The sequence below is a fragment of the Hyposmocoma kahamanoa genome, unplaced genomic scaffold (genome assembly GCF_003589595.1).
Source record: "Hyposmocoma kahamanoa isolate Upper Pololo Valley unplaced genomic scaffold, ASM358959v1 93, whole genome shotgun sequence".
Taxonomy (NCBI): domain Eukaryota; kingdom Metazoa; phylum Arthropoda; class Insecta; order Lepidoptera; family Cosmopterigidae; genus Hyposmocoma; species Hyposmocoma kahamanoa.
In genome coordinates, this window is record NW_020654810.1 from 11,789,022 (window position 1) to 11,797,853 (window position 8,832).

General features: G+C 34.4%; 1 protein-coding gene across 1 annotated transcript in view; it reads right to left on the minus strand.

Annotated features, from left to right (window-relative positions):
* The window catches only part of LOC113237650 (ecdysone receptor), a 278,190-nt gene extending 273,111 nt beyond the window's left edge, over positions 1 to 5,079 (minus strand). The window contains exon 1 of the mRNA XM_026474261.1: positions 4,803 to 5,079. The gene's annotated coding sequence lies outside the window, so the exon portion shown is untranslated. The remainder of the gene's footprint in view (positions 1 to 4,802) is intronic.
* Positions 5,080 to 8,832: the final 3,753 nt, after the last annotated feature.

The following is an 8,832-nucleotide window of genomic DNA, read 5'->3' on the forward strand; positions in this document are numbered from 1 at the left end:
GCCCAGGAGGATATTCGCATGTATTCGAGCCAGGGGAGGAGTTATTTTATATTGAATTCACACCTTTTAATAATAAATTGTTGTTTAAGTTTAATTAAACAGTCTTTTTCTTTCTATGAAATTTCTATCACTAATACATTATGATTAATGGCTCAATTTTTTAAAATAAATAATAAAAAATAGTTTTATATTTTAATTTCAAACAGGGTATTCCTATTTAAAGAAAGCATACAACATAGATTTTTTCTTGATAAAGTTAAATTTAAAGAATTATAGGAGCTTATGCTATTGATCGCAAACTTTTTTTGATGTGTGTACGTTAACCATACCTCGACGAACATGTCAAAAGCACCATAGTAGCACTTACAACCCAGTAATATGAAATTGGTAGCTTTTCGATCGATTTGCAAACACATAACCCTTCACTTACTGCAGACCTCTCTTTCAATAGCACTCAAATTAAAATTTGAAGTAGTGGGAAACCGTTGTGGGATGAAAGATGATGTAGTGACCAGGATAGAGGGCAGAGTACTTCGGTGGTTGGTTTGTCATGTGCCTGGAAATAGTAGGGAGCATATAAAATTTAAAATACTATAATTCTACTGTAAGTAGTTGAGGTACATATCATTGTAATATCACCGGATTTCTCTGGAATACTTTCATGTCAGTAAATTTCATTTCAATCGGACAAGTGGAAACGAAATAAATGATGATTTTATGAGATCCGTACACTATGTGTTCTAAGAGCTGATGGTCTTTAAACAGCTGAACAGATGTTCGGATGAACAGATGTTTGATAACATAGCTAAGAACGATCCCGACTAAATTAACCTTAAAATAAAAAACCTCTTCGAGGTCAATCTGTCCGTTTGAGACCTACGATGTCACACACAGACATGCACACGACAAACGAGTGTGTATCTGACACAGAGGACCCTGAAAATTGTCGCTTCTCTTTTTTCAATTAAATACTTTTTTTTTTCAAAATCAAAGGTTAAAAGTTAATCTTACTGACAGTCCTTTGTCTATATACATTGTTTAATGTCTTTTGTTAAACAAAATCCTTCTTTGCTCAAGCGTTATGAGCCGTCATTGAACTGAACGTTCCTGCACAAATTTACGAACGAGTTAACATAAAAAGGAAAGGCCAAGTTTTATTGTTTTAAAGCACAATTTTCAACGACTAGATTCACAATCTTATTTTCAATAAAATATTTATAATTTAAGTGCCAATAAACGGGTATGTATAAAAAGACTGATGTGAGTGAAGGAGACTAAAGAGGTTTGTCAATAGGACAGCGAGTGGAGCATTATAGCCTCTGCCAGCTCCAGTTGAAGACACAGCATGATGATGTACATATATGTATGTCGTTACAATTACAAATCGAAGAGGCACTTAAATATTACAAAATACTGTATTATGAATTGTCGGTGGGAAGTGAACAATAGCTCTTCTACAGTCGGGACTTGCTACATCAGAAGGATATATAGCTCGAGGACTGACCCAATGAAATAATTGATCTCTATTGATTAACGTGGGTAATACTTCAATAGTCGATTGTACAATTACAGTACAAAAATGTGTTGTCGGTGCCGATACGCAAAATGCTTATGAAGCAACATTAGCATAACAGAGTAATTTATACACTAAATATTTACACATCACATTCATGCATTTCACTTTAATTAGTGAATCTTTTTGTATTTTAGAGATTTTGATCACTGAAGATTTGATTTTGATGACTATGTTTTCACTGATATAATTTTGAAACGCTGCCAGAAATAATAAGTATAATTTTTTTAGGTCTAACTATTTTTTAATTTTTTTTTATAATATTATGTCGTGTACCTGATGGTAAGCTACACGCCTATCCATAACAGTTGCAGTGCCACTCAGAGCTTTAAATCGCAAAGATCTGAGGGGCACTGTCACTGCGCCCGTCACACTGAGACATAAGTTGACAAGTCCCATGTGCCGGCAGGAAATAGACATTTCAGAAGGAGCTCTATTGCTACTACTTAATTTCTTTGATACGTGGATAAGTGATGATGTTATACATGCTATTTCCAAAATGTCTAATAATATAATAATGTTACACACTACAACAACATTGTCGCACTAGATACGTTGCCAAATTATTTTATAGTGTTTATGCACATTTAATGAAGTTCGAACTCGAATCGTGGAACTGCTGGCATTAAATTCGGCCTAAAAGCGTTTCAGTATCAAATGGTTTGTGGATCGATGAGTCTATAAATCATTCAGGACTGTCATATTTCCAGAGCCAAAACTGGTTATGTATTTAAGCTAGTACCATAGCTAGTTTAGATGAATGGATTGAAATGTGATAGTACAATACCATAATGACAAGTTCTTCAACTGAAAATGGAAACCAGAGGTCTTAATGAATTACTGTAACTGTACTGTAGTGTAGAGGCCTACATTCACTCACAAAGGGAGTCCCCGAAAGTAGATACGTACTTGTGGATTGAATTTCGAAAAAACCATTGTATAGGTTAATTTAGAAGATATTAGTACATAATTACATCATACTAGAAGTATGCAAAGCTTGAGAAACATTTTGCAGAATAATGTACAGAATTAACTCATAGACGATGGTGAGAGTTAATTAAACAGAGATAATAATCTATGAAATATTACTAAAAAGAATGATAGAAAATAAAAACATTTTAATATAATACTTTAAAACCAAAGAGGGTATGAGAGAGAGTATGACACAACAAAAATTGAGAAACAAAAAGTAGCACGTAGGGTTGGATGAGGAAGATTGAGAATAAGTTAGTGTTTAGAAGAACAAGTTAGAATTGGTGAAATTATAAATATTTTTACCAAATGATAAGCTCTGTAAGAAGTCATAGAAAAGTCTTCTAAAGGATTGAATGGCAGTACGTACACCGACTGGAGCCTAGGTTTTTAAACGTAAAGGAGAGAGAGAGAGAGAGAAACAAAGAGAGAAAGAGCGAGAGAGAGAGAGAGAACTGTAATATATCTTTCCTTGATCGTAGCAAGATATTTGACTTTAAATATATAAAAATCTTTGCTCTCAATTCCTATATTCGGCTCTGGACTGCCCTATTTCTCCCATAGAATGTTTGATTATCATCTATCATTAAAAAATACGTTGATAATCTCAGCAGCGTTAGAAACGAAATATTTAGGACAAAAATATGATTAGTTAACGTCAAATAAACAATGTGTTGTGTCCAATTAATGTCGCTAGTTTATTATCAAAGTCATCTATGTTTTTATTTATGACTTTTGTGAATAATAAGTGTCCATTGTGGCCGAGTATTTTCTTTGTTCCTAATTTAACCTAAAAGAGCTGTATTATTAATGTTCTTGGGCTAAATGTAGTAGCCCCATCATATCATATCATAGGGCATCACATCGTAATATGAGGTAGATCACTTTAGATTTTATGTAAGTCTACTTGAAAAATTATGCAAAAATAGTTTTTTAACTTAAAATTAATTCTTTATTACTATTATTCACGTGTGGACATACAATATAAAAATAAAAGAATACATTTCATAAAATTTGGCAATCAATGTGTGGTATGAGTGGGCTTAAGTTTGATTTGATTAAATGTTATTTTAATACATAATAATTCCATTTAGCTCCAATTACCCCCTACTTATAATTTAACAGAGTTGAAAAGATTTTCGTGTGATTTTCGCAGTGCGTACTCTTCATGAAAATATATACATGTTATAAATATTAGAGAATTGATGTAACTCAGTATTTAAATATTCATGCTCGGGTTGTTGCTTTTTGAAATTACGATTTTCGACATCAACTACCCTTCTGACATTTCGTGCTACAAAGTAATAACAACTGAATCCTTATTACCGATTAATGCGTTGGAAGTGCTTCATAAAATCTTTTCCCAGGCGTTTTAACAAATATTTCTTTCTCAATATAAGTTCCGAAAAAAACTAGAAGTAGATTTGGCTATTGTTAAAACTAGATTGCGGCCCTTTCACAACAAAAACTCGATTCGGTAACTCAAATACACTCGTAATATTGGTGGCAATTTGTGGTCCATTTCACATCAAAACCTGTTTGGGGATCAACCCCCGATTTCATAACGAAAGAAGGAATACAGAGCGTGTATTGGGAACACAATCATTGCATCACTGACCCTGAACTTGGCCTAAAATCTCACGATGTTGAATGCAGGACGGAGTTGAAAAGAATGGCACATTATGCAAAACTACATCATTATTGGAGGACAAAAGGTGGCAAATGTCGGTGCACTGGATGCAAATTGGAACGCAATGCGAATGCTGAGGGACGGTCCATTTGTGAAATGGGGAACCAATGTTTAAAGCATTTCTATTGAACCCCGGACGTTATAACTTAAGCAAAGAGATCATAATGATACAGGATTAAACTTGAGTGTCTAATGAATTTGTTAGTGTAATAAATATGAATCTGTATTATACAATCAGACAAATTAAAAGATCTTTCAAAAAAATTGTAATTAATTTCCCATTAAACCTAAAAGGGATTAACGCTGTGCTGATTTATTTATGAGTCCGATGAATGTTGCTGAAACGTCTGTTAAAAATCTCGGTTTATTTAGAGAGTGTAACCTCATTCCCTGGCGCGCTGCTGAGCGAAAGTATAACCATTACTCGATGCGACCACGTTAGCTAGAATACTTTCGATACCCTTGCAAATTACGCGAGAAGGAGCTTAAAAATAAACAAGATCTCCATTTCTCTAACTTTACAAACATATTTGCTTAAGTACTACTTGAAAACATTTGAAATCTTACCGTTAGAAATCTTCTATGCACCACTTGGAGTTCGATTTTAAAACACAGAAACTGACTTGTTTTTCGGAAATATACAACAATAAACAATAACAGTCTGTAGCAGGGTGGCGAGGGAGGTCACCTGGTATTGACGTAATCGTTCCGCGGGTTTAGGTTAAGATTTTGAGGAATCGCACGCGGTAGGAGTCGTGGACGATAAAGTATGCAGTTACGTCACAGGTCGCGAATTTTGTTGACAACATGGGGTTTTATGGTGGGATTATTTTGAAGGGGAAATGGGTACATGATGCGGTAACGTTTTGGAGCATGGAGCGTGCGCACTCGAGACCGAGACGGTACTGCCGGGTGTCGCCAGGCGGCGCTACTGGCGCGGCGGTGTATTGATAAAAGCGCAAAGGGCGCGCGGCGACCGGGCAGGCGGCAGGCAGCCAGAGACGAACAGACGGACCAAATGGCACGAGAGTTGGTGGCGGCACACCGACGAAATGTTACTAGATAGATACAGCGGATTTCAGCGCGGCCAACCTTGAACCCGCGCTATCGGATATTAAATATTATGAGCTTAGATAAAAATAATGCCGTAACACCGTAAATGACGCCAATAACATTACTATTGACTCCGTGTTTGTTTATAGAGTTGAGATAAAACTGATATTGTATTAAAATATGTGTTTATTTACTTTGTTTACTTTTAAAAACTTTATTAATAGAACGGAAATGTAACTTTGTTTATAAATGAATGTAGTAGAATACTTTTAGAGCATTATGCACCACAATTTATAAAATGTAAGAATGTCATTTTGTACCTACATTAACATAGAATCAATTTAAAAATTGGTTTTTGTTTTATAGAACAATGTTACAACAACCTTTTGTAGGTAAATAACCTACATACTGTCATAATTATAATGTGTATTTTTACGTTTTTATCCATGACCATTTAATCTGGTAATATAACAAAATTGTAGCGAATTCAATTTATGGAAGTTGGTACTTAATCAATCAATTATCAATCGGGGTCAAGGGGAGGAGGCGTGGGGGGTTCTTGTCGACATTGCGGATATTATTTCTTAAATAGTTCCTGTCCAAAAGGCAGGTAACGCAAAACTATTGAACATATTTCAATAAATCGTCGAAATGGGGTGTGGCTTATTTTTTTAACAAAGTAATTATCACTTTAGAGAGATTACGATATTATTACAGATATTATTATATTTATTACAGATTACGATACGTGGACATATCACTTTTTTACGTATCTACTGAAACTTCACAGATTTGACTTTAGGAATTGCAACTTAATATATTTGTTATTTATTTTTTGCAGTATTATTACGATTTTTAAAATTAATTGTAATAGATATGACTAAAACTTGTGATAGGCAAAATTTGTGTGTAAAAGTATGTGATCACACGTCAAAAGTGTTTTGTGGTATGAACGTCATAAAAGTAATATGTACTGCATGAAACAAATCAGGGTTGTTCAGGGCATTCGGCGTCAGCGGATAATCATCATAAATTAAAATATCCGCAACCGCATCAGCATTCGCCGATGCTGATATTCATTGTGAATGTTCGAATCGTGACATGACCTCTAAAAGGCACGCTGGAATAATTAACAAACCTTTCAGAAACAGACTGTACGTCGAAAAATCAGCTCCGTTGTTGTTTTTCAGATACATCTTTAATAAAATTCCAGAATGATTAAGCTGGCAGGCAGATCAATTGTTTTCATGCAGATTGATTTTTTGTTAAAAAATGTCACAAAATCAATGAAATAATACTTTATTACACTACCAAAGAAAATAGATTTTTTTACGTGGATAGATGCAGTAAGGATATTCATTTTCGCGTTTAGTTTTAAATATAAGTACATAAAGTCAGCATACGCTGATGTTAAGGTCGAAAAATCAGCGTCCTCTGACGTGTAAAATACCTGCGTCAGCAACAACCCTGAAATAAATTGTGTGTGTAAAATTTAAACTCTCCTTATTTAAGCATACAAAAGTTATCGATTTTTCGTTCGCAGCACCTTTAAACCTCACCCTGAAACGTCGTTTATCAAATGTGGCCCTATTACGCCGAGGTGTAGATATGATTAAAACGAATTCTAGAGTCCACGCAGACGAAGCACTTGCGCTTAACTTTAACGTCTATACTATCTCAAATGGCCTTGCTTGATTCCGCATAACAGTGAAAATTTTGTGTGAATCACTTTGGAAAAAATATACAGTGATTAATATACGACGAGAAAACAAAATTCCTAAACATTTTCACGATAGAAAACGGAAAAAAACTTACCTCAATTTTTTTTTTACATCAACTTAACTAAATAGAACACGTACACTATACGATATATATTTTACAAATAATTTTAATTTCGTTTGTATATAAATAAATTCTGAAATAAAGCCAATGTCCCTGCCACTCGACCTTAAGCAAAATGAATAGTATTAGTAAAGAAAAAATGTGAATTTCAGCTGAAGCAGTATCGATAAGCTAAAGTCGTTATAATATCCTTAGAGTATTTATTGTGAAATCGAATCAATAACAAAATATGTAGATAGTATGATTACAAAAGGCTCTCCAAAGTCCAATGATTACGGGCTCTTCAGACGTCAATGACATTGTCCTTTGAATATTCATTAGCATAGTACCGACTAATCTTCACAGAAACGTGTCTGGAATCGTAATGTCGATACATAAGTTACAAAATGAAGACGAAATATGAAAATGTTTCTAATAAGCTTGTTTACGTCGTACATTAAAACGTGTTTACGTGCGCATACAATGTTCCATCACAATGATTACAGTCTCGTGAATTTCTTTTGTGTATTAGGGATATTATTTTTCCTACTCGTGTTACAAAAAAGGGGGAATAAATATTGTTAAACTTTCTTAAGAAACGTATCATAATCATTACGCTATACAAATAGGTATACATTTGGGAAACAGTATGAAATGTAATCGTTACATTTTATTCTAACACACCATTACTCCCCTGCGAGGAGATCTGTGTCCAGCAGTGGGTGATGACACATTATACTTTCGCACTATTTTGTTGTGAAGTTTTATACCCAGAAAAAATACCAAAATCTAATTTTCAGATATATTTTCTCTGACATCTGACTATTTAACCCTTTAACAATTTCCATGTAAATACGCAAAAAGCAAAAGAAAATTTCTAGTAGGCTACTTGATAATGAAATGTGCATTCCTCGCTGACTTCACCAATGGCCAGGTTTACAAAACAAACAAACATTTGTATAGGCAAGTAAGCAAGCTTATCGGGGAGATATCGCAAACTTGTAGACATTTGCATGGCAAGCGCTATTCCTAGGAAACGATACTATGGAATAACAGTGGACGCTAGAATTAAATCTGTACCTACAGACTAGGAACGATCTTTAAATTTTTTTATGTTTGTGACTAGACTGACATAATTTTAAAGAATTTAATATCATTGTTATTATTATTATTATTATCGACACAAAGATCGAGTAGCAGTCGAGAATATTACAGATTTAGTAGCAGTAGAGCTCCTCGTGGAAGAGTTCATCCATGGTCGTACCTATTTCTGTCGCCAGGCACTAATGACTGCATTACTGTGTTCCGGTTTGAAAGGGTAAGGGTGCTGGTAAAATTACAGGCACATGGGACTTGTCAACTTATGTCTCTGAGTGACAGGCGCAATGGCAGTGTCCCTCATATCTTTGCGATTTAAAGCTCTGAGTAGCACTGCAACTGCTATGGACAGGCGTGTCGCTTAACACCAGGTGCACGATTGATTGTTAATCCCGTCACTTGGAATCATAAAAAAATTAGATATCGATTGCGATTTCTATTAAGTGAATGTATTTATTAGAGTTAAAATACACAGAGTTTTGTTTGTAAAGAGGTTATTAACATAGCGGTCAAGGTAGACAAGTGCAGCGAACTTCATGTAACAGTTAAGTAGTTGGTTTGAAATATTATTGGCCTAATGCTATAGGGTTAACGTAAGTCTGCATTTGAAATAATAAATAACCAT